Source organism: Nicotiana tabacum, chromosome 13, assembly GCF_000715075.1.
Source record: "Nicotiana tabacum cultivar K326 chromosome 13, ASM71507v2, whole genome shotgun sequence".
NCBI lineage: Eukaryota > Viridiplantae > Streptophyta > Magnoliopsida > Solanales > Solanaceae > Nicotiana > Nicotiana tabacum.
In genome coordinates this window covers 79,199,897-79,227,723 of record NC_134092.1, presented here as the reverse complement: position 1 = coordinate 79,227,723, position 27,827 = coordinate 79,199,897, and positions in this window count along the sequence as shown.

The following is a 27,827-nucleotide window of genomic DNA, read 5'->3' as shown; positions in this document are numbered from 1 at the left end:
TCTTACTCAGAATAGCCAGTTTCATAATGAATCACTCGGGACTTACATAATTTACATGAATATCATGGGATTCAATTCTAAGAGAAGAGTTTAGCCAACATACCTCAATTGAGCTTCCTTAAACTCTAAAATATTCTGGAATTTTTAGCAACTTCAATCTATTTTAGAAATATAACAAATTGAATCAAAATTAGGAAGGTGATCATGGTTCGAGCTCATTTGAGCATTTTATCAAATACTAAGTGTGCATTAAGGTTCCAAGGCCCTTTTATGGAGAATTCCATCATCCCACAACCCAATCTTTATCATTTTAGCTCAACAATCTTCCTACACCCTTTGATAATACATGCATGTAAAATAAACAACTCTCATGCACAAAAAGTATCTTGCTAGTTACCCATTTTCAGAAAATTTCGAAATTAGGGTTTAGGGTGTAGAATCTTACCTCTAGGATGAAGAACTAGTGAGCTTCCCTTCTTAATCTTCCAAAACTTGAGCAAGAATTGAAGAAATATTATTGAAGAATACCTTCTCACTCTAGGGCACTCTCTCTCACTCTAAAATATCAGATTATGTCTCAAAAATGGCCCAAAGAGTGTATTTAACGAAATAGGGCCGGGTTTTAAAAACCCAAAAATGGAGCTCCGGAACAAGGTATATGATTGCATAACCAATATGCGGACCGCATATCGGTCGCATAATTGGTTACAAAATAGCCAAAAGAACTGTCTGTGTATGCGGTCACTATGCGATCCGCCTAACTCTTATGCGGTCGCATAATGCACCGCATAACAGTTATACGGTCGCATAGTCGACCGCATAGTTGCTTCCAACTGACCCAATTAACTGCCTCACTCTACGGCCATTATGCGGTCCCCAGAGTGGTTCTGCGGTCGCATAATGGATCGCAGAAATGCACTTTTACACCAAATATTTTCCTTTACTTTTTGGTGCATTGTTCAACCCAAAAAGTCCGAGTCGCGGCGAGCAAGCTCGCCACGAAGAATTTCTATAATCCTCAAACACGTAAGCCTAGTCTGACATCATGAAACATTATTTTCTTTGCAAACTTTATCGGGCTTTACACTTAAGTACTTCAAAATTTTCTGGGGTGTTACACTCCTAACTCTTAAGCTTTATGTATAGGCCCATATATTGCACGTCAGCATGACTTGGGCTTTCTCTAATCTGACCCATATTGATCTCATGGGTAATATCTTTTAGACCAAGACAAATCTAATCTATGTCTTCTTCAGTGAAGACTTTATCATCCTCAACGTACTTGGGTTTAACGAAGGATTTGGAGATGTGGGGAATAGTCTTTTATTGGACCCAACCGTTTTCCATGTGCGCCTTGGCCCATTTTAAATCAGCTTCAATGGGCTTGAATTCCAGGTGTCACTCCCAAACGCACACGCAAATATATGTGGCCGTACAAGTAATAAAATGATAAGTCGAGTGTCGAACCCACTCAGACTTATATTAACTACCCACTAAATTCGCCAAGATTGTTGTTCAGTCGAGCCAATCTGAGTTCAAAAGTGTGATTATGCTAAACGTTAATTCTAACTAGTAACTATATTATCAAGCAGCAAAATGATTATTATGTATTCAGTAGAGAAAAATATTTCAGGGTTGTGATCGATTCACCAATCCTATTGTATTCTAGTTAACTCTCCCTTTCATACAATTCACTCGTGGTTGACAATTAATCGAACAATTGCTCTCGTAGCCTTCTCCCAAAGTACTACTCGGCTATTCAAAATAGATTAACGCCTATACTCCTATGAAATCAATCTATTAAGAACGCATTAAGATTAAGATATTTAATTAAGCACGGTGATTAGGTATATTCCTATCCTAACCACAAATTCGCCCCCTCAGAGTTAAGATCGTGCTCTCTTCAATTCTTCTCTAATCTAAACATGGCTTTCCCAAGCATAACATAGATAGTAAATAGAACCTAACTGCTGGCCAGACAATTAAGTAATTAATCATAGAATTAAAGAAACAACCATATATTAGTGAATTGAAATCAAGGTTAAGTCAACGTTAAACAACAATATTCATGGCTAACTCACAACCCCATAACTATGGGTTTTAGCCACTCATGATATTATCAAACAAATTCATAAGTTTTGGATAATTGAAAATACTAATAAAAGATGAAGAAAACCGAAATCTCTTCTCTCCCAAATGTTTCTCGTGTGTATTCTCTCTTCAAAGTGGTGTCTCCCATCCAAAAATAGGCTTAGTCTTGCTTTTATACGCGTTGGGTAGGTCTAGGGCTGAAATAACCTTATCCTGGGCAAAGTTGGACAATATTTCCGTCGCCAGCATCTAGCCTAGCGCCCCACGCTGGCCCTAGCGCTGGGCTTCTTGTGCATTCTGCCTCTGGCATCACAGGTGGCGCCCCACGCTGCCTGTGGCGCTGAAAATCCAACTTTCCTTTTTAATTCCGTTTTGGCTCTAATCTTGCACCTTTCGCCCCAATTGCTTCCAAATGATTCCTACACATAAAAATACACCGAACTAATATAAATCAATACATTTTACATTTGAAATCCATGAAACACGAGTAAAACATGAGGCGATATACATATAGATATATATATATATATATACTTTAGGCTAAATATCACTAAGCCGTAAGTCTCTCTTTTCATAAGTTATGATCGGCTCTGTAAGGCCCCGTAATGCAACAAAATCACTTTGCGGACCGTAGATCCGCACAAAATGCATCAGGGCACAAGCAAAATTCTGAAGAGAATTTTGCGGTCGACTATGTGACCACATAACCATTTCGCAGGCTGCACATCCGTCACAGAACCAACATGAGAAAACATGGGAGAAAGATTCTGCGGCGCGTTATGTGACTGTATAACTGATCTGCGGACCACAGATCTGTCGTAGAATTGACTAGGCCAACCCAGTTTTGGAGGACCATTTCGCGGTCCATTGTGCGGACCACATACTTCTTCTGTGATCCACTCTAAGGATGCATAATTGAGTTCGGAGGGTCCATTTTCTAATTTGGTAACCCGACCCTATTTTCTATAAAACAATCTTAGGGTTATTTTGGCTCGTTTAATCAGATATTTTAAGAGAGAGGGGAGGAACTAGCGAGAGAGGGTGGAACTCCAACACCCACAACTTCAATCCCTTGCACAATCCATAGAGAATTCACAAGGGAAGCTCACAAGGTCTTCATCTTAGAGGTAAGGTTCCATACCCTAGTCTCCAATTTTTGAGTTTGGGCAGAGCTTGGGTAATGTGGGGTATGATTCTTGGGTATGGGAGTTGTTATTTATGCATGTATGTACCAATAAGGAAGGTGGGGAAGTCATTGAACTAATATGGGTGAACCCTTGGTGTTGAATTGGTTGTGGGGTGAAAACAATCTTGTAGAAGAACCTTGTAGTTAAGTTGCACACGTAGTGTTTGATAAAATGCTTAAATGAGCTAAACCCATGAACCTCTTCCTAATTACGGTTCAATTTTGTCATCTCTCTAATAGATTGAAATTTCTAGGACTTCCGGAACATTGTAGAAATTTAAGGAAAGCTCAAAGCTAGGTATGTTAGATAAACGTTTCTCTTAGAATCGAATCCCTCGGTGTCCTCGTAAGTTTCAAGTATGAAGTGCCAAGCTCTTGTTTCTCATGTTTCGAGTTATTCCTTATAAATTTGATTATTCCGAATAAGCTTGTGTTGAAAGATTTATACTAAAAATGTGTGCCAAATGCTCCTATAATATTATGTTCTCCTTCGAGAATGTATTCAAATGTGACCAATGTGTCGAAATATTATGATTTCAATCATGTTTCAATTGCAAGTTATTATGCTAAATTGTGGAAGAAAACTCAATGTGCTTAAGACTCTTGTTGCCCATATATGAACTTAAAGTCGTGATTATAAGTTCCCTTATTGTTGATAATCCATAATGATGTTTGAAAGTGAAAGCAGGGAGTATGAAATATGAAATACGACGGACATGCTAAGAACAAAATTACACTTGTGGCCACTAGTGCCAATGAAATGAAAGGGTGTGTGAAATATTAAGAAATGAGCTTTAATTAAATTTTATAATAAATGTTTTGGGAGTATCTTTTAGTCACTGAGGAAGGGTAGGCTAAATTAACCTAACCCCGAAACTACACGTGCTGGTGTAGGAGTGATTGGGGGGTAAATCCCTGTATTGATGTGATGAGATTATTCCCCTTAATTGGGATTAGATTAATGTGATGAAATTATTCCCCTTAATTGGGATGAGATGATTGCTAGAGGAATGTGATTTCGACCCACACGACATTGTGGGGATAGGACTTAGCCGATCGGGCTGAGATCGGACGCCATGCCGCGCACATGGTAGTTTTGTGATTGGATGTTTCTTGGTGAGATGAATTAGCCGATCGTGCCGAGATCGGACTCCGTGCTAAAAACACGGTGGTGTATTGGTACTAAATATATCCCAATCTAAAACATTGTTACTTACTTGAAATTTATCTTTCTCTCAACTTGGCATTGTTATATTATTTGAGGCTTTCATTGACTCCATGTTCTTTCTCATTGTACTGTTACTCGTTCTATTGTGAGGGTGTGTAGTCTTACATACTAGTACTATTTCATATGTAGTAACGTCCCTTTTGCTGGGGGCGCTTCATCTTTAATGGATGCATGTGGTTCCACAACAGGCAGATCGATCAGTGATAGTGGTACACCATCTTCAAGCTGGCTTGGTAAGCCCCACTTCATTTCGGGGTCTTATATCTTTAGTTCCTTATGTATAGTGTTTTGAGGTATAGCCATGGCCTGACATGGCACTATCATAGTACTCTTTTTTTATCGGTTAGAGGCTCCATAGACATTGTGTGGGATGTATATTATGTCATGCCCAAAACTTGAAGAGGCATGGCCGGCACCCGGTGCCGTACTCGGCCCGAATGTACCACTCTGTAACTGTAAACTCTGGAGGGGTAACCCTTAACTCAGGCCGATGAGGCCATATTCTGAATCTTTTGAAAATAATGTCTATCTCATCTGTGGGGTAAACATACCCAAAAGCTGATGTATATAACTGTGCAGGCCGACGAAGCCGCCATGAACATCTACTGATATAAAAAATATACAAGACTCGTCTACAAGCGTCTAGAGATAACTGAACTGTATCATGGTCGGGACAGGGCCTCGACCTACCCATCAAACCTGTATATATAAAGTGGACTCCAAGGTCTAGACCTTGTAACTCCAAGGAAGTGGAGCTTACCAACCAAGATAATGTTTGACTCTGTCTGCTGGGAGGATCAGTCCAACTGTCAATCAGGACCTGCATGCATGAAATGCAGCATCCCCGGTAAAAGGGACGTTAGTACGAAATAGTGTACCATGTATGTAAGGCAACATAATAACTGAAAACTGAAACTGAACTGATAATATAATAACTGAAAGTAATTGGGAGTCAGAGATAATCTGAAGACATGCTTACCTGCTGATACTGACTCAACTCTCTCAATATTGTAAGTAAAATAGTTGTCCGGCCTTATAAGGCTCGGTATATGTAACTGCTCTGCCATAGTAGGCTCTCTCATAGGCGCTCGGCCATACTAGGCTATGTATCTCGGCTATGCTGGGCTCGCTCATAGGCGCTCGGCCACAGTAGGCTCGGTATATAACTTACCATCTAATCAGAGTTGCACAATAGGGGCCTGCCCACCGATTATAGCTCGATGGTGGTGAAAATACTGTAATACTGTATATATATATATATATATATATGTAATATTGAATATATATGTGGACCCTCTGCTCTCTTGACTGGAAGAAGACAATACTTAACTAAATATAAAGTCCCGATAAGGGAGAACACTGTAACTTGTGATACTAGGATAATGTACATAAGTTCAAGAATACAAACTTCTCTTTATGTCTCGTTATCAAACACATGTAGTTGTGGGATCATGCCAAAATGAAGGAAAGGTTTAGCCTTAACATACCTTAACCTCATTGAGTCCTTAATAGTTTCTAAACAACTCTTCATACAACTCAACTTAGTCTACCATAGCATAAGGAGATTCAAAATCAGTTCCGAGTAAAGGCTAAGTCTGTAACTTAAGCTAGTAGCTCGTTTTATGTAAATTTGGGCAGCACCTCCCTTGTAACAAGGGCCTCCTCCAATACCATATACCAACAACAACAACTAGAGCAATACAATAAGAACAACATCAACAATAGGGTACAAAATATTTCATTAAGAAGTCATCAACCCCATTACCATTCATTCTTGAACATAACCAATACCTTTTAAAGAATTTCCATCCTTGTACTAAATTTTAAAGTTACCCGAAATAGCCCAACACAAGATAATATCACTGTCGACAACTTCCAAGTGCTTTATAGCCATTTCCTTTTCTAGTAACAAATTTACTTAACAAGATTGACATATAAACCAACACAATCATACTAACAATAGCATAGCCAACTTATTTTCCATAATTTCTGGCCACTTAAAGTTCATAAGAGCAACTTTCTAATCCTAACAACATCTCAAGCTAATCCAAGTATTATCTTGTAGTTTATCATCCTAACAACTTAATCAACATACAAGCAAGGTTAAGCACAATTAGTAGGCTGTTATACACACCTTTGACAGTAGCAACAACTTGAAATTTCAGCCAAACACAGTCCACAATTATCCTTAATGACACCATAACACTATAGGTGTTGTATTCTCTTCTTGAATCAACTTTTGGTGTTCAAATTGGTGTGTAAACACTTGTAGTTTGCCTTGAAAATATAATATATATGAAGGAGGGACTGATTATTACCTTAATAAACAATAACAACATGAAACCTGAGGTTACTTCACTTTGAAGAACCCTCCAAAACAGCCACAAGATGAAGAACTACGGTCTAGCAAGCACCACGAGGTTTCTAGTGTTGGATTCATGTTTTTATCTTAGGCTTTCACCCTAGAATCATGGAGGATACCTTGGAGAGCATTTACGAGGGTTTAGGAGCTGTTTTGGATGATAGAAAATGAGTGAAAGCGATTTAGAATGAACTTAAATACAATCTGGAGTTTTACACCGACTTTGTGGGTCCCATTTGAGCTCCTTGCACAGTCTCGCAAAAATGCTAATATCTCTCTACTATGATATCGTATTGACAAATGGTTAAATGTTTTAAAAATAGACTCGTATATATTCAATTTGGTAGGTATATCATCCCCTAATTACAAGTATATTGGGAGAAAAGCTTAGCTACATTTGACATAAGTTTCCACACATTTATGAATGGAACTTGTGATGACCTTTTCCAACTTTTGTTTTGCAACTCGCTTGACTTCAAAACATAACACACGACTATCATACGACTAAAATAACTCATAAAATTATCTCCTTATAATATTAAGCACCCTAGTCTCACCCCAAAAGTAAATGTTATAACATTCCAACTTGTTGACTTTCAATGAAACTTATTTTCTTCAATTCGTTTAGCTTCTAAGCCTTCAAACCCTCTTGGTACTTGGTATTCATGATATTAAATATTTGTAACCTCCGCATTAACATGATTAACTAACTTTGTAAACTTTTTAAAGATGATTTCATTTATGAGCTTACATTAATTGACTTACGACGTACTCTTATGTACGAAAACATGGGGTGTAACATATTAGTAATGGGAAAGCCAAACTAGAAACATTATATTTGCACCACATGTTCCACTTCAAACTGTGATTGTGTAACATTTTTTGGAAATTTCAAATGAAGTAGCTAATGGTAATGAAATTGTGTTGTTCACGTGATCTTCCTATTGTCTAATTAATGGAAATGCACCTTCACTTTATTCTTGGGTAAGTTCGGGTAGAAGGCTTTGAATAGGCTTTCTTGACTGGGGTATCTCAGTTGAGCGTCGGTTGCGCTCCCCGGATTTAGGGCATGACAAACTTGGTATCAGAACCTAAGGTTATAAAGTGTCCTAGGATGTCTTGGAGCCGTGTCTAGTAGAGTCCTTCTTATTGATGTGTTGTCGACCACATCTATAATTAGGAGGCTAATTGAGAATTTAGGAATAACACCCTTTTTTGATGTTCTAGATCATGTGATAGAGCTGATTATAAGACTGCTCCTTCTTTAACTTGTGCATTGCTCTAATTTTCAATATATGGCACCTAGGAAGAAGGCAAGAACTGGCCAAGGAGCCAATGACACCCCAGGAGTGGCAGTTGATTCTATACTTGATGATGCGGGTGAGCATCCGATGGGTGAGGATATTCCCTTAACTACTACACCGCCTGATTCTACTACTCTTGCTCAGACTGCAACAATCCCTACTCCTATTGAGGGTGCAGTTATTCCCCAACTGATATTCCAGTTCCACCTCCAGCCCCAGCTTCTAGTCCCTGTGTTTATGAGGGGGACCTTAGGGGAGACATAAATGTTGGCTCAGATAGTAGCTTCCCAAGTCCAGAGATCGAATGTTGCACCAACTTCTTACAGTCAGCCAGGGGATTCCGCTAGTTCCAGAGTGAACAAGTTTTTTCAGTTAGATCCTCCAGTGTTCACAGGTACTAATCCTGAGGAGGACACCCGAGACTTCATTGATGAGATGCACAAGAATCTCTGAGTTATGCGTGCTACTGAGACGGAGGAAGTGAAGTTGGACTCCTACCGCCTAAAAAAGGTGGAAAATTCTTAGTTTGAGATGTGGGAGGAGTCCCGTGAGGAGGGGAGCCCTCCGGCGAGGTGGAGTGAGTTTGCCGACTCCTTCATTGATCATTTCTTGCCTACCGATACTAAGGTAGCCCGTGCCGCTGAGTTTGAGAGCCTTTGTACCATATGAGATTCGCGTGCCTGTCCAAGTATGCTATTTACATATTGCCCACTATGGGGGCTAGAGTGTGCTGGTTTGTGTAAGGCCTCAGCCCCTTGGTTATTTATGAGGCCGCTACAGCTGCCCTGAATTTGAATATGAACTATGGGAAGATGGCGGCATTTTCTCAAGCCACAGAGACCCGCAAATTGAGGAATAGAATGGAGCGAGAGGGTAGCAATAAGGTCCGATCCGCGGGCAACTTTGGTGGTTCTTTCGATGGTGGTGGCAGGTCAGCATTTAGGGGAGGGTCATTGCTAAGGGGGGATTTTGACTACTTATTAGCGCCTTGTAGTTGTCGTTTTAGTCCAAAAGCATTTAATTATGTTCCCGGAAACTGATGAAAGCTTAATTGCAGGAATATTAGAAAATGAGCCCCCAAGATGAAATCCAACTAAAGAAGGAGTAATTTGATCTCAAGGACAAAAAAAAGCACAGAAGCTCAGAAGTGCGGACCACAGATTATCATCTGCGGCGGAAGATTGTGAAGAAACTCCTATCAGAGACATGTGCAAATTGCGGTCCGCACATGACATGTGCGGCCGAAGAAACTGGGCAAGAGCAAAAGTTCAGAGAACCTGCCTCTCAAGTTCAACAGAAGTGCGGACCGAATAATTATTGTGCGATCACAGAAAAATAGCTACGCGACCGAAGTCACATTTGTGCGGTCCGCAGAAGAGCAAAGTGCGGCTACAGACACATTTGTGCGGACCGCTGAAAGAGAGAAATGCGATCGCAGATCAGAATTATGCGGCCGTAAGTTTCCAATCCTGTCAGGCTGAAGCAAAGTGTGGACCGCACATGGAATTGTACGGCCGCAGAACTTTCGAAAGGGCATTTTTGTCCGAAAATTCCAGTCCAGTATAAATAGAAGAGTTTCACTTTTTTAGGTCAAGTTTTGACATCAGCTGCTACAGTAGATGGTTTTCTTTACTCTCTTCAAGAAACTTGATGATGCTTTATAGGCTTATAGGACGGCTTACAAAACACATATCGGAATGTCTCCATACCGGTTGGTGCTCGAAAAAGCTTATCATCTTCTTGTGGAACTTGAGCACAAAACCATATGGGCTTTAAAGAAGTTGAATCTTGAGTGGGATGTCGCCGCCAACTTAAGGGTGGCACATTTGAATGAGTTGGATGTGTTCCGGTATCATGCATACACAAGTTCGTCCTTATACAAAGAGAAGATGCAATATCTTCATGACAAGTACATTTGGAACAAAGAGTTTAAAGAGGGTGATCTTGTGTTATTGTTCAATTCAAGGTTACAAATATTTCCCGAAAAGTTAAAGTCCAAATGGAGTGGCCCGCTTGAGGTAGTGGGTATGACACCCTTTGGTGCATTGGACTTGAAGAATAAAAATGATGAGGTGTTTAGAGTCAATGGACACCGAGTGAAGCATTATCTGGGAAAAGTTGGCGATGGCCACATCATGGCGGTAATTCATTTCAAGTGATGGTAACATGCGTCGTGCCGCGACGTTAAATCAAGCGCTTCTTGGGAGGCAACCCATGTTTCTTTTTCTTTTATTTTCTTTTCTTCTTCTTTAGATAGGTCTTATTTTGTGCTAAGTGGATTTGAAGTGTGTTGCAGGAATGAGTGTGCTTTACAGGAACTGTGCTAAGAAAAAATTGGCTAAGTACGGAAAAAGTGCGGACCACATATGTATTATGCGGACCGCATAATTTTGAATGCTACAGCAGAAGGCAACTGCGGCCGCATAACTCTTGTGCGGACTGCACAACTTGATACGAGAAAATGCATACTCTGTGAAGTTTGTTTGTCAGAGAAACAGCCAAAGTGCAGCCGCACAATGAAATCTATGGTTCACACTAAAATATGCGGCTGCACAGCTAAATCTGCGGACCGCAGATCATCAAAGGGAATTGCAACCCCAGGTAATAGAGTGCGGACCGCAGAAGGAATTCTGCAGCCGCACTCATCTCTTGATTCCTTAGCCAGGCCCAATGTGTATAAATAGTAACCTTAAGGCTACTGTTCGAACTTTCCATTCTCTGAGCAATCAAAAAGGGCTAAAAGTTTGCACACATCTGCTCAATTATCCACCACCTATATACGCATATGTGATCATTCCTTAGCACTGCTTCATCACTGGTATGTTCAAATCACTGCTAGGATTCTTCAATTTTCTTAGTTTAATTTGCAATTTGTTAGTTATTTTAGATCATTTGTCAATTTCATATCCCAGTGGGGTTTAAATTGTGTTGAGTTAACTCCTAATTACTTTTTGGGGAGTGGGTAGTTTGATTATCATGTTTAATTGCTATCACCATGTCCAATTTGTGCATTAATTGAAACTCTTAAGGAATCTGCCAGATTTAATTTTAAAATTTGTGACCGCACAAGGAATTGTGCGGTCCGCAGAAGTATAGATTAGGGTAGTCGGTGAGGCAAAAATTGTGCGGATCGTAGAAATTCAACTGTGGCCGCAGAAAAGTGTGTGCGGCCGCCGATAGGCCAATCTCTGTCATCAGAGAGTTGGCACTTAAATTCTGCTGTCTTACTCAAAATTGTGCGAACCACAGTTTCATCTCTGCGGCCACACTTTAAAATTATGCGGTCCACACAACCCAACCTGTGACCGCACTTGCATTTGTGCGGACCGTACTTCCCCCTGCAAACATGTTCTGTTCTGTGACATTATGTTTATCTGCACTTGAACTAGAACTAACTCCTCTTGTTGTTAGTTACATAAAATGGTTAGATCACGTGGTCGTGGTGATACATCAAAGGCGAGGGGTGAACCTTCCAGAGGCCAAGGCAGGAGTGCCTTAACCCTCGCCCTTCAAAGATCTATATCCAAAAAGGCGACAATCGGCCGAGGTAGAGCTGCAGAGCTAGCCGAATCAATCTCTTATGTCCCATCTAGGAAAGCATCAGAGGGCGACTCAGTGCAAGAGCAGGCTGCTATTCAATCACAACCATAGCAGCTTCAGGGGAGATATCAACTCTGAGACGAGCCTTCCACCTCTGAGAGCACTTCTGAGGGTTCAGAAGGTGACAGTCAAGCTTCGTAGCCCTCATACACACATTCCCCCGATGCACCAGCTACTACATTGAATGTTTATAATATTCCGGATGATGGCCGAGGGGGTGATACTAGAGTTTCCGACCTTGAAAGGTCGAAGAAGAAGGAGATATGGGAAGATAGGTTTGTTAGTCTAGCCGCTTTCATAAGTTTTCGAGAGTGGTGGCCACTGAGATCGCTCACTCTTGAGTGGCAGTTCATGTTGAAAGACCTTGACAAATACACCCCGGCAGTGCTGAGACAGTTCCGGAAGTGGAAGGGGTAGATGTGGTTCACCCAGAGTGTGGTAGATGCCAAGGAATACCTGGTCCGAGAATTTTATGCCAATGTGGCGCATATCAAGAAAGCGGCCAAGTTAACAAAAGTGAGAAATTTAAAGGTGAGATTTGATTAGAACACCCTGAACACATATTTAGGGTTTGAGGATGTGGAGCCTGTGCAATACATGGAAAAGTTAGCATTGAGAGATGCAGCTCGCCAGTGGCTAACTGTGATTCTTGTAGATCCGGGATCGCCTCCAGTATGGATCATAGCAGGGGTTCCTATTCAGCGCAACACCCTAAATTTTGAGGCAAAGGGATGGAAAATGTTCGTGTGTAGTAGACTAGACCCTTGCCAAAATGAAACAAATCATTCAACTCCGCGGGCAGTGCTAGTCGCCTCTATCATGGCTGGGTACCCAATCAATGTGGGTGGCGTGCTGTCGGCCAACATCTCAATGGTCGCCAGGCAAGGTGACACTTCTTACCTGTATCCCAACACTATCACTGAGCACCTTACGGATGCGGGGGTGGAGCCGAAATATTTTGATATTAAGGTGCGGGCGAAGAAGCCCTTCTCCTGGTATTCGTTGATGGGTGGTAGCAACCCAAAGAAGAAGGGTCAGCCTTCTACTACTGCGGGCCAGTCTGACGAGCCCGTCGGGGTAGCTGCTGAGATAGTTGATGTGCCATCTACTTCAACAGGGCCTTCCTATAGTGCAACAGCTATGCCTCCGCCTCCTTCTTCAGGCCCCTCAGCATCAGTGCCTTCCACCTCCGCTTTGAAGCCGGTGCCCATGCCCTCTCATCCTCTATCTACGCGGTGAGTCTCCCAGACACTGGCGAGCCTCAACAACTGGATGCAGATAGCCACTGCAAAGCTATCTGACATATCCAGTATTGTTGCAGCATAGTCATCCACTCTAGCACCTCAGATTCCTCCAGTAGTGGAGGATAAATTGAAAAAGATCCCGAAGAACCAGGCCACCATCATGAACATCTTGGTAGCACATGGAGCAGTGATTGAGGAACTGGGGAAGCAGGTAAAGAAAATGAAGAAATCCAGGCATCCAAGAAATCAGTTGACAGGTTGAGGAGAGAGGTGACCAGGATAGCAGCAGCTGGTGATATTCCATTTGATATGCTGATGGAGACAGATCCACCAGCATCAGTAGATCTAGCAGCACCATCGGCTTCAATGGCACCAGCTGGCCAGTCTGAGAAGCCAGACCTGGCTGCCAACACTGCCGAGGCGGTGCGACAGAAGTTCACTAACCCAGCTACTCCCAGAGCCGAGGATGATGAGATCCAGTTAGAGGAGGCTGAGGGCGGTGATGCTGCTATGGACACAGAGATGTCCAAGGCCACATAGGGAGTCCTCTTTACTCTTACCCTTCCTTATTCTTATTTTGTTAAGCATTGGGGAAAATGTTTATTTTTATTCGGGGCCGGGGGGGGGAGTTTATTTACTATTTGGATGATTTTTAGACATTTGGTTTGTAATAACTAATAATATTTTCTTCTTTCTTTTTATCATGTATATATTCTCTCCTTTCTTTCTTGATGTATATATTCTCTCTTTTCCTCTCTCATTATGTATAGTCATTATATTTTCAGTAGTTTACTTTGTATCTTCTTTATTTTTATTTTCTTATTAGCTTCTTGTTTAAGTTAGTAGCTTCTTTTTAATTTAGTAGCTTCATTTTATGTTTTAGTGGATAATAAGCCTTTGGTTTTCTTAATGCCACGATTCTTTCCAAAGGTAGTTTTTGTGTGAACCGGGTGACTCTTCCCAACGATGGATGGCGTGATAAACTTCTTAAGGGATTGAGTCTGTTTTTGGTGTTTAGGTAAGAATAGTAGTAATAATGAATAAAAAGACCTAATTGAGTCAGGCTCGAAGAGTGAAACATGCTTCACTTGGTACCAACACACTTAACTATGTGCTTATGACTATAAACAAGTTTTTTTTAAAAAAGAAATAGCTCTAGTTAGAGACCTTCTAACTCTTGTGTTGACTTAAGCAATCATCGAGTTGTTTAGTCGAACCATAGTGATTTTCAATCTTAAATATGGTCATTGTGGGCCCTCGACTCTATGCTCTTTAACAATCCTGCTGTGTGAGAGGTGTCATGTTTTTGTTGCAAGTCCAAGTACCCGTGCGAATGGTCTAGAACTTGCCCCGAATGTGTTTGAAGGAAATATTTTAAGTTTTGCTTGGCTTGAGAAGTGATTGTAGGATCTCCTTGACCCGCTTGAGATTTTTCATGGCCCACCAATGTTGTTATCCCTAGTCAACCCATTTGAGCCTAAAAACCTTTCTCATTTGATAACCATGTTACAAACTTTTACCCGTTTTGTTGTGACCCTCTCTTGGCATCCGAGCTTTCCTTAACACGCTTGAGAAACAATGGGCTAAAAACATAAGTTTGGGAGAGAGACGAGGAGTTTGAAAAAGGTATCAAGGCACAAAAAGAGAAATGAAATGAAGAGAAGGAAAGGCAAGAAAAAGAAAGAAAGAACAAAAAGAAAAATGCAAAAAGAAAGTGAATAAGTTGAAGGGATTCAAAGAAAAGTAATGATGCAAAGCATGAAGAAAACAAAGAAGGAGAAAATGAATATCATGACCAAGAAAAAGTGATGTTAAGTCTCTCTAGTTCCCCTAAGGAAAAGAAAATGCCTCAAAGAGTTGGCAAAACATGAGCCGATAAGAGAAAAAGGAGTGCTTAAGGAAAGATGAACCCGTTCTATCATAACATATCCAACCTTAGTCCAAAAGCCTTCATTGCATTCTGAAAAAGCCCTATGTGATTTCAAGACGAGTGAGCTTACATTAGTGGTGATCTACATGAGGGGCAAGCCTATGGTACTTAGAGTCGTACTTGCGACATTCGTTTGAGAGAGATGAGCGAACGTTTCACAAATCTTTGAATTAAGTGCTACATTCTTAAGTGAGATATGATAACGAAGAGTAGAGTAGGAGGAGTTTGGGATCCACAATGACCTACATGAAAGAGCGAGCTTCCTTGATGAATCAAGTCAACTCTTGATGCTCAAGGGTCACATTAGAACTATTTATGCTTAAAAATTCAACTCATTGCCTTGGTCCAAGTTGATGTGTGATTGATGCATCTTTGATTAGCTGGAATATCTCTTAACTTGTGGAGGTGAGAATTACCTTATTTTCTTGAGGACAAGCATAAGCTTAAGTTTGGGGGAGTTGATAAGTGGGGATTTTGACTACTTATTAGCGCATTTTAGCTATCGTTTTAGTTCAAAAGCATTTAATTGTGTTCCCGAAAATTGATGAAATATGTTTAATTGTAGGAATATTGGAAAATGAGCCCCCAAGATGATATCCAACTAGAAAAGGAGTGATACGAACTCAAGGACAAAAACAGGCACAGAAGCTCAGAAGTGCGGACCACAGATTATGAAGAAACTCCTATCAGAGACATGTGCAAAGTGCGGTCCGCACATGACATGCGCGGCTGCAAAAACTGGGCAAGAGCAAAAGTTCAGAGAACCTGCCTCTCAAGTTCAATAGAAGTGCGAACCGCACAATTTTTGTGCGGCCGCAGAAGAACAACTATGCGGCCACACTCACATTTGTGTTGTTCGCAGAAGAGAAAAGTGCGGCCACAGACACATTTGTGCGGACCGTAGAAAGAGAGAAGTGTGGCCGCATATCAGAATTATGCGGCCTCAAGTTTCCAATCCTATCAGGCTGAAGCAATGTGCGGACCGCAAATAGAATTGCGCGGCCGCAGAACCTCTGAAAGGGTGGTTTTGTCCGAAAATTCCAGCCCTTTATAAATAGAAGAGTTTAACTTTTTAGGTCAAGTTTTGACATCAGCTGCTACAGTAGACGGTTTTCTTTACTCTCTTTAGTAGTTTTTGCTATTTTGAGCTTTTTGAATATAGATTTCATCATTTTAATTATCAATATGTGTTTAATTATCATTTCTTCTTCTATTTCTTCTATCTTAAGCATGAGTAGGTAGATTTTACTAGGGTTGTGACCCAACCGCAGAGTGTAATCCTAATGGGTGTTTGATTTATTACTTATTTATGGTTGAGTGTTTATTATTTAGCCTTGTTCTTGCTTTTAATTGTAGAATTAATGGTTGCAAATATTAGTTCATGCCTATTTGACTTAGTCTCTACTTGTGAAAGAGAGACTTAGTCTATGAAAACTTGGCTCCCAATTAAAAGGTTGAACCTAGAGATAGTAAAACCCGACTTGAGCTTTGCACCAACCGTTTTGTTCAATACCCATTTGGACTTGAGAAAGCCAAATTGAAAAAAATCACTCTCTGACCGAGAGGTATTGAGTGGGTATTTCAGTGTTGATAGTTATAATACACCCCGACCAATAAAACAAGCTTTAAAGTTTACAACCCATTAGGCAAACACTTAGGTGAAGGTCATAGCCCCAGGCATTTTATATCATTTGAAAAACAACAACAAAAATAATTTTCAAGTTTCAATTCTTAGTTTGTAATCTTAGTTTAAATTAGACCTAGAAACAACCCAAATTTGTGGAAGTGCAATTTGAGATAATTAAAGCTCATACACTATAATATATACCCCTAAATCCCATTCATAGCTCCCTATGGAAAATTGACCCCGACTCCTTGTTGGGTACTACTATTGCATCGACCATTTCATAACCTTAAATAAAGGTGTGACTTGGACGAGATCAGTCATCCGGGCCGTCCCAATCCTTTGATCAGTCTTCAGTCAGTGCACAACCATTAGGGCCCAGTCAGCAGTAGTGGAACCATTTCAGGCCATGTCAGGGCAGCAGGGGATCCTACCAACAGGGTCAGCCTGGTGGGAGATTTTAGCAGCAGCAGAGGCCCTCATGCCCTAGGTGTGGGAAGATGCACTTAGTGGCCTGCTTCATGGACCTACCCATATGCTACGAGTGCATTATTAGGGGTTACATTTAGAGGGATTTCCGCTCGTCTCGCCAGAGTGTCGACAGGGGTACGACACGACTAGCTAGTTCTATAGCTACTTCATCCACAACATCTCCTCAAGCTCGAGGCTCTCTAGCACTTGCAGGGCGTGGTGCAACTAGGGGTGGTGCACAATATTCGGGCCCCCCAGCTGTTTCTATGCTATGAGGGGTTGCTAGAGTTCAAAGGCTTCTCCAGATGTTGTCACATGTATATTGACTGCCGAATCTCATGATGTATATGCTCTTATTGATCCCGGTTCCACTTTGTCATATGTCACTCCTTATATTGCTATGGAGTTTGGGATAGAATCAGAACATCTTTATGAGCCGTTCTCTGTATCTACTCTGATTGGTGAGTTTATTGTGGCAGCGTGGGTTTATAGGGATTGTGTTGTCACAGTGCATGGTCGAGACACCATGGCTGATCTCATTGAATTGGGGATGATTGATTTTGATGTAATAATGGGGATGTATTGGCTTTATTCATGTTTTTCCAAGCTTGATTGCCGAACTAGAACCGTTAGATTTGAATTTCCAAATGAGCCAATTATTGAATGGAAGGGAGATGATGTGGTGTCGGTAGGTTTATTTCCTATCTTAAGGCCATGAAGATGATCAACAAGGGGTGTATTTACCATTTGGTCCAGGTTACAAACACCGATGCTGAGGCACCTACACTTGAGTCTGTGCCAGTTGTGAATGAATTTCCGGAGGTCTTTCCTTATGAGCTCCCTAGGATCCTACCAGACACGGAGATTGATTTTGGGATTGATGTGATGCCAGACATGCAGCTTATATCTATTCCACCTTACAGAATGGCACCGACATAATTGAAGGAACTAAAGGAACAATTGAAGAATTTGTTAGAGAAGGGTTTTATCTGGCCAATTGTGTCGCCTAGGGGCACACCGGTTCTCTTTGTTAGGAAGAAAGATGGGTCATTGAGAATGTATATTGACTATTGGCAGCTCAACAAGGTCACAATTAAGAATAATTACCCACTTCCAAGGATATATGACTTATTTGATCAATTGCAGGGTGCTAAGTATTTCTCCAAGATTGACTTAAGGTCAGGGTATCACCAATTGAAGATCAGGGAGCAGGATATTCCAAAAATAGCTTTCAGGACCCGGTATGGGTACTTTGAATTTTTGGTGATGTCTTTTGGGCTAAGAAATGCCCCGAAAGCTTTCATGGATCTTATGAATCAAGTTTTCAATCCTTTTCTCGACTCTCTTGTGATAGTGTTCATTGACGATATTTTTGTATATTCACGAAGTCGGGAGGACCATGCCGACCATCTTTGGGCAGTTTTGTAGACTCTGTATCAGCACAAGTTGTATGCGAAGTTTTTAAAGTGTGAATTTTAGCTTAAATCTGTCACATTCTTGGGTCATGTTGTCTCTTGTGAAGGAACTAAGGTTGATCCTCAGAAGATCGCAACTGTGAAGAATTGGCCTAGACCTACAACTCCAACAAAGATTCGCATTTTCTTGGGCTTGGATGGGTATTACAGAAAGTTTGTAGAGGGGTTCTCTACTCTTGCCTATCCGTTGACTAAATTGACGCAGAAGACAGTTAAGTTCCAATGGTTAGATGCTTGTGAAAAGAGCTTCCAGGAGTTGAAATTAAGATCGAATACGACACCAGTGTTGACCTTACTAGAGGGTACAAATGGGTTTGTTGTATATTGTGATGCCTCGAGAATTCGACTAGGGTGTGTATTGATGCAACATGGCAAGGTGATCGCTTATGCTTCTAGGCAACTCAAGAATCATGAGAGGAACTATCCAACTAATGATGTAGAACTTGCGGCGGTGGTGTTTGAGTTGAAGATTTGGTGCCAATATTTGTATGGGGTCCATGTGGATATATTCACGGACCATAAGAGCCTTCAATATATTTTAAAACATAAGAAATTGAATCTGAGGCAGAGAAGATGACTTGCGTTGCTCAAAGACTACGACATCAATAATATATATCATTCAGGGATGGCTAATGTTGTGATGGATGCTCTTAGCCAGAAATCTATGGGTAGTTTGGCTTACTTGGAGGCATATCAAAGGCCATAAATCTTGGAGATAATTAATATCGACTTTGTAGTAGGACTACCTCGCACTCCTCGCAAGTTTGACTCGGTCAGAGGGTTGGTCAGGTGGCTTACATGCTTGAGCTACCTCCAGAGATGTCATTGGTACACCCAGTGTTTCATGTGTCTATATTGAAGAAGGTAGTTGGTGACCTGACACTCATTGTTCTGGTTGAGACTATTGAGGTTAGTGAAGAATTGACTTATGAAGAGATTCCACTTTCCATTCTTGATAGGCAAGTCCGAAAGTTGAGAAATAAAGAGATCGCCTCCATGAAAGTGCTATGGCAAAACCAACAGGTTGATGAGGCCACTTGGGAGGCCGAGGAAGAAATGAAGAAAGAGTAACCTCATTTGTTTGAATAACAATGTAATTGTTTCTATGAATTATGTTTCCCTTGTACAATTTATGTTAAAGGTGTTCCTTTCTGGTAATATCTTGCTTATGAGGCCACTGTTGGTGTTGTTTTCATGTTATTTTATGTCGTTGGATTATGCATATGTTGTTAGGATTGGTTTCTGGGATTCTTTGGCAGGTGGATAGGCACAGTTATAGGGGAAACTCTTCCGAAATTTTGAAAATTTGGGGAGTTAGTCAAATTTGGAATTCCTGGTGTGTGAATTAAGAGCTGAGTCAATTTGGAGATGTATGATCCTAAGCGGGGAAGGATGCAAGGCCCCAAATAATTTTACCTAGAACCCAGGGTTTCGTGGTACCGAGGTAGAACCCGGGGTTTCGTGATCGCCGCGGTATTGACTTTTTGGGTTGTACAGTGCGTCGGGGATTGAAAGAATCTTTTTGCAGAATAGGGCATTTTTGCAGTCCACTATGCGATCGCAAAATCACTTTGCGGACCGCAGATCCATTGCAGAATGCAACAGGGCCCAAGAAAAATTTTGAAGAGAATTTTGCGGTCGACTATGCATCCGGATAACCATTTCGCGGGCCGCACATCCGTCGCAGAACCATCATGAGCAAACTTGGGAGGAAGATTTTATGGCACGTTATGCGACCGCATAACTGATATGCGGACCACAGATCTATTGCAGACTGGACCAGTCCAACCCAATTTTTGAGGACCATTTCGCGGTCCATTGTATGGACAACATAACTGTTCTGCGGTCCACTCCCCGACTGCATAATTGAGTTCGAAGGGTCCATTTTATGATTTTATAACCTGACCTTATTTCCTATAAAATGATCTTGGGGTTATTTTGGCTGGTTTAATCAGATATTTTAAGAGAGTGGGAGGAACTCCAACGCCTACCACTGCAATCCCTTGCCCAAGCCATATAGAATTCACAAGGGAAGCTCACAAGGGCTTCATCTAAGAGATAAGGTTCCATACCCTAGTCTCTAATTTTCCCAATTCATTCTGAAATATCCCCGGAACCAAACCAACTACCCCGGCAAGTTACATAACAACAAATGAGCATAGAATAAGCAATAAATGGGGGAACAGGACTACAATGCTCAAAATGACCGGCCACGTCGTTTCAGTCCCGTTCCTTAAACCCCGATAAAAGACACCATGACAGCCTTATGGAACTATAACAAGATCATAGTAACATAAAAAGGTAAAAAGGTTGCGGAAGATGTCAATGAGATGATTCGGTCTGTGAGGTACTATACCCAAGAAGAGCTGAGAAAGGAAAAACAAAATCGAGACAGTCAAATGCCTTTGAAAAGTCAGTCACTAATGAATAAGTTGAGGAGTTTCTAAAGAAGATGAAGGTCCATGACTACTCTATAGTGGACAAACTTAGAAAGACTCCAGCCCAATCTCTCTCTTGTCTTTTCTATTGAGTTCGGATGAACACCGCAAGGTACTGATCAAACATTAAATGAGGGGTATGTCCCAGACAGTAAGCCAGTAATAGAGAATGGATGAGTGATTCTTTGAAATAAATAAGATATCCTTTAGTAATAGTGAATTTCCCATTGACGGGGATGGCCACAACAGGGCCTTCCCCATGTCAGTTAAGTGTGAAGGACATTACATGAAAATGATGATGATCAATGGTGGTTCGGGGTGGACATTTGCTCTCTATCTACTCTTCCAGGCTTGAAAATCAACGCTAGTTAGATCCAAACTAACAATGTCTTTGTCCACAATTTCGATGGGACAAAAGTGACACCATTAGGGAGATTGGTTAGGTGCTGACCATTGGACATGTTAATTTCCAGGTGACCTTCCAGGTTTTATATATGGAGACATCCTAGAATTTTCTCCTTGGAAGGCCATGGATTCACACTCTACAGGGTAGTTCCTTCCACTCTCCACCAAATGGTAGTTCGAGCATGATAAACAAGAAATATGTGTATGGGGAGCTTGAACTCTCAATCTATAAAGACCCATCAATCTCATATCTCGAAGCCAGAGAAGGCAGTGAGTCTATTATTTTCCAAGCTTTTGAGATAATGATCATTCATGGATGCAAAGAGGGAACTCCAATGATTAAGCCATGCCTATCCTCCACAAAGGTCATGGCAGCCATCAGCCATAGGGTATTATTGAGTGTGTCAAGCCTAAAGCTAGGGGAGCGCGACCGACACTCAACTGAGATACCCCAGTCAAGCAAGCCTATTCAATGCCTGCTACCCGAACTTACCCAAGAATAAAGTGAAGGTGCATTTTCATTAATTAGACAATAGCAAGATCACGTGAACAACACAATTTCATTGCCATTAGCTAATTCATTTGAAATTCCCAAAATACATTACACAATAACAGTTTGAATTGGAACATGTGGTACCAATAAAATATTTTTAGTTTGACTTTCCCAACACCAATATACAACACACACTATGTCTACGGAGCCTCTAACAGATACAAAAGAGTACTGTGATATTGCCAGCGATAAGGCCCCGGCTATACCTCAAAATATTATCCATAAGTAACAGAAGATACAAGACAACGAAATGAAGTGGGGATCACCAAGTCAGCTGGGAAGAGGGTGTACCACTATCACTAATCGATGCCCCCGGCTGTGGAACCACCTGTATCCATTAAAGATGCAGTGCCTTCGGTAAAAGGGACGTTAGTACATATGGCATAGTACTAGTATGTAAGACTAAACACCCTCATAATAGAACGAGTAACAGTACAATGATAAAGAATATGGAGTCAATGAGAACCTCAAACAATATAACAATGCCAAATTAAGAGAAAGATAAATTTCAAGTAAGTAATGATGTTTTAGGTTGGGAGATCTTTAGTACCAATACACCACTATGTTTTTAGTACGGAGTCTGATCTCAGCCTGATCAGCTAAGCTGTCAACCAGAGACATCCAATCACAACACCACTATGTGCACGATATGACGTCCGATCTCAGCCTGATCAGCTAAGTCGTCTCCCCTCAATGATCTGTGGGTCGACATCACATTCTGCTAGCAGTTATCTCATCCCAATTAAGGGGAATAATCTCATCACATCAATTTAGTCCCAATTAAGGGAAATAATCTCATCACATCAATACGAGGATTTACCCGTCATCACTCCTATACCGGCACGTGTAGTTTCGGGGTTAGGCTAATTCAGCCTATCCTTCCTCGGTGACTAAACGATACTCCCAAAACATTTATTATAAAAAAAATTAAAGCTCATTTCATAATACTTCACACATCCTTTCATTACGTTGGCACTAGTGGCCACAAGTATAATTTCGTTCTTGGCATGTTGGCCGTATTTCATATTTCATACTCCTTCCTTTCACTTTCAAACATCATTATGGATTTTCAACAATAAGGGCACTTATAATCAGGACTTTAAGTTCATATATGGGCAACAAGAGTCTTAAGCACATTAGGTTTTCTTCCACAATTTGGCATAATAACTTGCAATTGAAACATGATTGAAATCATAATATTTCGACACATTGGCCAAATTTGAATACATTCCCGAAGGAGAACATAATATGATAGGAGCATTTGGCACAAATTTTTGGTATATATCTTTCAACACAAGCTTATTCAGAATAATCAAATTTATAAGGAATAACTCATAACATGAGAAACAAGAGCTTGGACCTTCATACTTGAAACTTACGAGGACACCAAGGGATTCGATTCTAAGAGAGAAGTTTAGCCAACATACCTCATTTTGAGCTTTTCTTAAATTACTACAATATTTCGGAAGTCCTAGAAACTTCAATATATTAGAGATACGATAAAATCGAACTGTAATTAGGAAGAGGTTCATGGGTTCTGCTCATTTAAGCATTTCATCAAATACTATGTATGCAACTTAACTACAAGTTTCTTCGATAAGATTTCCTTCACCCCACAACTAATTCAACTCCAAGGGTTCACCCATATTAGTTCAATGACCTCCCCACCATTCATATTGGTATATCCCAAACTACTTAGTCCCAAGGTTGGAAGCCTAAGTTGGAAGAGTTGACGGGATATTGACTTATGTGTAAATGACTCTGGAATAGAGTTTCGATGGTTCTGATAGCTCCGTATGGTTATTTTGGACTTAGAAGTGTATCCGGATATTGATTTGGAGGTCCGTAGGTGATTTTGGCTTAAATTGGAAAAGTTGAAGTTTGGAGAGTTGAGAGGTTTGATCGAGAGTTGACTTTGTGGTTATCGGGATTTGATTTTTGTTTTGAAAGTTGGAATAGGCCAGTTGTGTCATTTATGACTTGTGTTCAAAATTTGAGGTCAATTAGAGTTGGTTTGATAGGTTTCGGCATCGATTGTAAAAGTTGGAAATTCATTAGTTTCATTAGGCTTGAATTGAGGTGCGATTCATGTTTTTGATGTTGTTTGATGTGATTTTAGGCCTCGACTAAGTTTGTATCATGTTTTAAGACTTGTTGGTATGTTTGGATGGGGTCCCGGGGGCCTCGGGTAAGATTCATATTAGTTTCGGATTTGTGTTTGGCCTTATCTGATTGCTGATGTTCAGGTATCTGGTTTCCTTATACAAGATCATGTGGGAAGGTCTGAGATTGCGAAGGCTTGTTTGGGTAACTGGTAAAGTTGGTCTATCAGATCACAGAGCTTTGGTTGTTAATGCATCGCGAATGCGGGTATGGGGCACGTCCGCGAAGAAGGAAGGGGGAGGCCTGGGAATCCCTCGCGATTGATCTTCGTGATCTCGAGAGGGAGTCCGTGATCGCGTATGTTTGAGATTTTTTGCATCGCATTCGTGGCTGGTTTTCCGCATTCTCATAGGTCATTTTAAGGGTAGCAACTTTTTGTTCTTCGTGGTCGCAGGGGACTTTCTCGATCGCGAAGAGAAACAACTGGGCAACAATGTTAAATATCAAAATCGAGGGTTTAAACCCATTTATCATATTGTTTGAGCTAGAGACCTCGGATCTGGCTGATGCTTGAAGGAATTTTCAAGGAGTTGATTGGGGAAAGTGGTTCTAACTTGGTTTTGGTAGTTATACATGAATCTATAATTGTTTTTGCCATTTAATTAGTGTTTTGAGTTGGAAATATTGGGGGAAACTTATGAAACTTCATAGACTATAATTTGAGGATTTGAAGGTCGAGTTGAGATCTGAATTTAGTAATTTTGGTATGGTTTGTCTCGTTGTTGAATTAGTGTTTGATTTGTTAATTTTGTCGGATTTTGAGACGTGGGCATAGTCTTGACTTTTTGGGTTGACTTTTAGACTTTGGTTAAAGAACTTAGCTTTATCGTGTGGAATCGATTCCTATAGCTTGTATTGATTGTACTAAATTGTTTGTGGATAGATTCGAGTTGTTCGGAGGCCGATTCATGAGTCAAGGGGTTGTTGGAGTAGGAATTTGTACAGTTGAGGTAAGTAACACTTCTAAACTTGATACTGAGGGTATAAATCCCTGAACTACGTGTTATCTGGTTGGTGTTGAGGTGACGCACATGCTAGGTAATGGGCTTGTGATCGTGCACCGTAGTAATTGTGACTCGGTTGATTATGTGGAAATGTGTAGTTATCTAATCTTATTATTATTTATGTATTCTCCATTGTGTTAGAGAAATTGAGTTGTGATTCATATTAGAAATCATGTTTATGTGATATGCTGATACTGTTGGGACCCACATAGGTTTTATTTGTTGTTGAGTTATCTGCTTAAATTGCAGTTATTTTTTAGTCGCATTCATCATTTGCATATCATATCTCAGTCTCTATTATCATTTATTGTTACATCATGTATCATTGTTTTGGGTTGATTGGCATGAGTTTTGTGAGCCCGAGAGACTGGAGAGATTGATGACTGAGTGAGGCCAAGGGCCTGATTGTAAGTGATATTTATGTGATCGGGTTGTACGCCACAACAGGATTTATTGATTCATGATGGGATCGGGTTACATGCCGCAGTATGCCATGATTGGCTTATATTAGTGATTGGGCCGAATCCGTCCCTCCGGAGTCTGACATACCAACAGTGAGCACCAGTACCGTTGAGTGCGAGTGCCGAGAGATTGAGAGTGCTGAGTGATTGAGAGTTTTGAGTCATTGGGAGTGCTGAGTGATTGGGAGCACTAAGTGATTGAGCGTGCTGAGTGAGGATGAATACTCCGAGAGTATGAGTATATGTCTTTATCACTATGTTGCATTATAGTTGACATGCATATTTGACAAGTAGATATCAAGATGTAACATACCTCATATTAGTCATACTTGGCATATTTTATCCGTGTTGAGCTCAAACTGTTAAATACTTGAAAGCATGTCTACATTTCTGAACTGTCTACAAACTGATTCTGAGGTTTTTCTCTGAGTTGTTATTGTGTGATTGTAGTTCGGGAAGGCGATGGGGTGATTTGATTTTTGATTTTAAAAATTGGCCCAGCATCAAGCTATGATGACACTGAATGTTTTATTTGACTATGGGGGTTTGGATTACCTACACTCCCATGTCAGTGGGAAGTAAGAACAATACTTGGGATATAGCCATTGATTGTTGTTGGAAAGCTAGATGTTCGTCCTCAAAATCTGCCCAAGTTTATTTGCTAGAAGATAATTCTACGTTGTGCCGCCTCTTTGATCATTAGAGTTGACGAGGTGTGGACTATGCTTCTCTTAGGCTTGAGAAGATGGATATGTGATTTTTTTGGATGAAATAGGGTCCCGGGTTGGAACTCTAATTCGAAAGAGATCCGGGCTAGATACCAGCCCGCAGCGCTATTAGAGTATTTTGGATTTTTGAAGGAGATTCGGCTGTATACAGGTCCAAAGTGATCAGATCACTTAGACTGTTGAAGGAAATCCGGGTTGTATACCGTTCTAAAGCGATATCGGAGCACTTGAATGAAAAAAGGAAATCCGAGCTGTGTACCAATTCGAAGCTATATCGGAGCACTTGAATGTAAAAAGGAAATTCGGGATATGTACTGGTCTGAAGTGATATCGGAGCACTTGAAATCTAAAATACTCGTATTAGAAGGTGGGCGCCTGTAAAATTTGAACTTGAAATGAAATGCCCATTGTTCAGGAGGGCTCTTTGAAAATTTGGCTTTAAAATGAAATGCCCATTGTTCAGGAGGACGCCTGGAAAAGTAAGAAGTTATTTTTCCCTTGTAAGAAAATTTATGAAAAGTGTTTTACCATTAATGAGTCAGGCAGGCAATAGATGCAAAATGATGGAATTTCAAAATTATATGGCCGGGTATGACTACTACCTATGTATCCAAAAGGAATCAGGCCAGAACGTAGTTCGATTATAATTGATGACCGAATCCGATATGGATTTCCTACGTATTCCTATCAAAGGAAATTAAGTCGCAGTGTAGTTTCGAATATGTCATGACACCAATTTCCCACCATAGGATATCGTGATGGTACCTAGTCTCTAAGACTAGGTAAGCCTAACATGCATAGAAAAATAGCGAAAATAATACTAAATCTTCAAATTAAACATCGACACTAATATAATAATTCCACAATACAATAACCAACATTTCCCCAAAACTCGGTGGAACGGAGCCATATGCTCTACAAGAAAGTACTAATAGTCTCGAAATACAATACTGTTTGAAACAAGAAGTAAACAATATAATCTTTAATACAGAAGGTGACTCCGAGGCCTGCGAACGTCGAGCAGGTATACCTTGAAGTCTCCAAAAGCAACTACTTAACCAACCTCAAGCGTCCAACATGGGCAGACGTACCTGGATCTGCATAAAAAACATATGCAAAAGTGTAGTAAGAGTACACCACAAAGGTACCCAGTAAGTATCAAGCCTAACCTCAGTAAAGTAGTGACAAGGCCGGATAAAGACACCTACTAGGACATAAAAAATAGAATGAAAATATAATAACGAGAAGTAGTGAAAAACAGAGAAATAAGTAATATGAAACAAGTTAATAACATAGGCTAATGACAGGATTGTAAGTAGAGGGATATCATAAAGGAAGCAATTAAAGAGAACCACAATGATCATATACAGATAAAACTAATAAAAAAAGGAAAGAACCAAATAACAAGAAGTGTTTCCACCCATAACTCTTTGCAACATGAGATAAACAACAAGAATCACAAACGAGGTACCACCTCGTGTATAATAAGAATCACAACCGAGGTACCACCTCATATTCACATTTCTCAATTTCAATTACAATCTCTCCTTATACCGCTGT